General features: G+C 33.1%; 1 non-coding gene across 1 annotated transcript; it reads left to right on the forward strand.

The window, feature by feature from the left end:
• The first annotated feature begins 2,623 nt into the window (after nt 1-2,623).
• On the forward strand, nt 2,624-2,742 carry LOC111743700. The gene has a single exon (XR_002781842.1). It is a non-coding gene; the product is annotated as a 5S ribosomal RNA (ribosomal RNA).
• Nucleotides 2,743-4,762: the final 2,020 nt, after the last annotated feature.

Consider the following 4,762-nt stretch of genomic DNA (forward strand, 5'->3'; position numbering starts at 1 on the left):
TTAAAAAAATGACTCAGAATGTTGCATTTGCTCCTGTTAATGCTAAATCTCTGCAAAACACATCATCATTCAGCTGAAATCAGCTTTCTGACGATGCTCTTCCCATTTTGACTGTCACTATGACTTAGTTGGGTAATTCCAAACCACGGTCCTTATCTATTTGTTCAGCTTTTCCTTCTTTCTTATCAGTCTTGTCAGAAGAATAAATTTTTTTGCATAAATCTTTTCTGTTTTACCTGATTGCAACATATAGTTCATATCTGAGCCCCATCGCCTCTCTAGTCAGTGTGTCCTTTTCTGTCAACAGTGGGATGACATGTCATCCACAACAATGTATGGCACTGCCAATTTTTTCATATAAAATGTTTGATAGCACATGGGCTTCTTATGTTATCAAATGTCACTGTCTATGGCTATACAATGAATTGTTCGGTCTTTAGATATTTTAAATTCACAAACTCCCTTCTTAAATATCCTACATTTATATAATGGTTATCTTTCTCAGAGGATGTGTGTGTGCGTTATTTTATTTGCTCATCACGACACCCCACGAGTTAAGCAGACAGAGCAGATCATGTTAGAATAACCTTTTATAGATGCAAAACCTCTGACTTAGAGAAGTTATAAGTGACAGTCACACAGTTAGCCAACAAAAGCCAAAAGGAGGTGGTACTAATTTGTTTTTTAGTAGCAAAATGGTTTTTCTGATGTTTTACACTTCATACATATCGGGCCCATAAAATGCCTTGAATTTCATTTTTAAGAATCAACTCTCGTTATTCTCTCTGCTATCATGCATTTTTTTTTTTTTTTTTAACGAATAGAGATTCATGGCCTACCACGTGCCCAGGTTCTGGTGACATGTAGGTGAACAAAACAAACCAAGACTCTATGATCATGGTGCTTACATTCTAGAAAAAGGATTTTTAAAAGTACATATCAGATCAGCAAATGTTAAAGCCTGAAAAGGGGGAAAGAGACAGAGAAATGGGAGAGAGATGGACTTAGGGTTCTTTAGCGAAATCTCTCTGAAAAAGTCCCTGTCAGTACCAGGCAGATCTTGGATTGAATACTTCCAGTGTTAAGGTGACCAGCACTTCTGAAGAGCGAGTTTTAATGGTGAGTAACTTATGCATTTGGTAATTTTTGATTGTAAGAATTATATTTCTTTTTGTTTACATTAATAATTCATGACCTTGGGAAAAATAACAAACATTAAAAAACAAATTATAATTATTAAAAATTATAATTTTAGTAGCTAAAGATGACTTCTGTAAAGAATTTTTTAAAAAGTAAGCTATATTTCCTAAGGGAAATATATACATATAAAATAAATACCAAAAATGAGCTAACTTTATATACTTCACATTACTTACGTAGAAGCTAAGTTTTTACTTAATAGGTATAGACCTTTATAATGATTATTATTTTGCTGATTACATTGGTTATATTGTATCCATTTTGTATTATTTAAATTAATTTTATATCACTAGACATGTAAGTTGTCTCTAATTTTTGTTTTTATCATGAGTACTGCTGTCTACTTTCATATATAACATTCTTCACTCATCAGATTAATTCTTTCAATTATATTTTTCCCTAGATTTCATTGTAATTCATTCTTTCCTTATGGTTACATTCCATAAGTCATAAGAAAGACATATGTCCTCCGATACTAATCTTTGCAATATAGAGCTAAATTTTTGACCTAGGTGTTGGACACACATTTTAATGGTAATAGCAATAATAATAATCTTTCTTTTGCAAAGATACATTCATATGTCTAGCACACTTCTCAATCATTTTTAAAATTTAAACAAGCCTCAAATTCCTAGCAAATACAATTGGAAAGCACATGTGGATTTGTTTTTAAAACATAGAAAATATTAATAAATTTTGCTTCTTTCATCTCTTGCGCTTTGTCTATAGTACCTTTCTTCCTTCTGTCTAAATTCCCCCCAAACCTACTTGCATTAAATACTGACTTTACTAGCCCCTCCATATCACCTTCAGTATCTACTCATTTCATCACCACCAGTAAGTCCCATTCTCTTTCCATGCGATTCAGTCCAAAGGTCCTGGATCTGTCTCGTTTCTCTCTGTGCACAGCGAAGACACAGGAAATGAGATGGCAAAGACTAGACTCTCTTTAAAGGGTGGCTGAGAAATTCACATGGTAAAAAGTTTACTTCCTTTTCTTATGACATTTGAAATATCTTCGTAAGAATAACGAGCCATAGAGGTTGAAAAATGCAAAATACTTTTAGGAAATACAGAGAATTCCGACATAGAGGTTTGAGGTAGACAGTGAGAGGTAAAACTACATACAAATTGTAGACAGCCTTTAATGCACTGAAATAAAAGCTAACCACCAACCAGTGCAATTTGGTAGTTAACAGAAATATTTTCTACATGAAATCGGTTAAAAAGAAAGGATTAAGCATTTACGGAGCTTTAAGCCTGAGAGTTTTTGAATTTAATCCCTATTTCAGTATCTCTTAAAAATACAAAATACTGAACTAAATTTTTTAAAGAGTTAAAAACTGTAGAACTGTACATTTATACTTATGGTAGAATTGGAAGGATAAAACATAACTCAAAGTCAGTTTTAAATAATAATACTGTCTACGGCCATGCCACCCTGAACAAGCCCGATCCCATCTGATCTCGGAAGCTAAGCAGGGTCGGGCCTGGTTAGTACTTGGATGGGAGACCAGTTAGGAAGACCGGGTGCTGTAAGTGTAAAAAATAAAATAAAAAATAAGGGATTGTAAGTTGACAAGGTCCTTGCAATCTGTGAGGTCAACCAAGGGATGCCGTGCCAAATCAATCAATCAATCAATCAATCAATCAAACAAATCTATTTGAAATTCACCTGTCTCATATCTATCTTGAATTCATCTAAAAATTGGAAGGTAACTATCTCTATAGAGATCTTTTATAGGAAAGCAAATAATATGTTCCAAATAATTACATATATTTCTACATGCAAACATTAATTAGTATGGATATCCGATTATTGAGTTCTTAGCAAATTAGCGATGATGAGAAAGATTACTATAAGAAGGCAAACTGGCAATAAAAATCTATAATGGAACAAAAATAAAATTACATGGCAGACAAATATTTCTCAGTAAGCATTATAGTTTTAGGTAGTCTATTAGTAACCTCTTAGAGTAACACTATGATATAACACTAGAAAAACATATTAATACTAATTATACTAAACCAACAAGAAAACTAATCAATCATCATTTTTTATTTCCAAATGCATAGAAATGTCTTATCTGTTTGAGAACTATTTCTATCTCCAATGGTTAAAATAAGAAGGAGTTAAAGTAAAAAGAAGAGAAACTCCAGTTAGCCAGAAAGCTTAGCTTAATGGAATAAATTATTTCTCAAAGATTTTGCAAAGCAGAGCTTTTATTCAATGGAAAGGAATCTGACTAACAATAAAATAATAATATGCCACAAGATGAAACATGATTAAACCTTTGTTAAATAGATTTCAAAAAAATGCTCACGGAGCTCAGAAAAACATCACTGTGATGAGTTAACATTTATGAGAGTTTTTGACCAGGTTTGAAGGATAGAGAAGACTTAGATAGGCAAATTTATAAAGTAAGGGGAAAACTTGATAGGAGGTTAAGATTGTAGATGCCTAATCAAGAATTTTAATAAATCTATTATATATTCAAGAGGCAAGGAGTAAAGGGAAGGAGTTGACACTGAGTGTTCTTGTGTAGGAATGATGACATCGAGGCAGCGGGGAAGTGCTTTGGAAATGTGAAGCTGATACCCTTTGTCTTTCAACACTTGGGAATGAGACATTATTAAATGTTTGTTTAAGAGAGGAAGCGGACAAGAAGAACAGTACTGGAAGAGTTGAATGTGACACCACCAATTGGAATAGGGAGAAATTTAATCAGAATGAAGGGTAGAGGGGAAAAAAAAATAACAAAGAAAAAGTTATTAAATAAGAATAGTAAAAGCACTCCAGAAATGAAGTGGACCGTTCCAGCAGGAATGGACAGCAAGGAACCATTTCAGAGTGTTCAGAGGTGACCTCACGTATTTGTTAATAAGGATTCTCAGAGAAGGGAAGACAGGTAACCTGTCTGAGGTTGCACTCTTAGTTAATGCTGAAACCGGAACTACAGTCCTGGTTCTCAACCCAAGAATATATATTTTTATTATAAGAGCTATTTAAATTATATTTCTTTCTTTTCTTTTCTTTTTTTTTTTTTTCTCAAAAGCATTAGCCTTCGGAAACTGGGCTAGAAGCCAAGAATTTAAGATTTCATTTCCTGATCCACCCAGAATTGTTTTCTTATTATCACTTACCCTGAATGTGCCTTTTTTCTACACCTCTTCAATTAAGATTCTAAGAACATTTCTGCCAGATATTTGTTGAAGAGAAATGACGTTCTAAGAATGAGACCATGAAAATGTGACTCCTAAATGTAGCCTGGTGTAAAATACACAGAAGTCAGCCAGTTTTTTTCCTGGTATGATAAATTTTGGCATGACTGTCATGAAAGGGGATATGCATTATTCACAGAAATGTGTTTTTCATACATGTAATTTCAATTTAATCTCTAAAGGAACAGGTTTCCACTGAGCTGGCCATACATTTTCACTGAAAAAAAAAAAATTAGTAGAGAAATATACATATATAATTAAAAAAACAAAATGAAACTTTCTAGAAGCCATTTCCAAACTTTTATCATTCAGTAACATTTTGCCTTTTCTTCCTTGTGGT

Source organism: Pteropus vampyrus, unplaced genomic scaffold (genome assembly GCF_000151845.1).
Source record: "Pteropus vampyrus isolate Shadow unplaced genomic scaffold, Pvam_2.0 Scaffold119, whole genome shotgun sequence".
Lineage (NCBI taxonomy): Eukaryota > Metazoa > Chordata > Mammalia > Chiroptera > Pteropodidae > Pteropus > Pteropus vampyrus.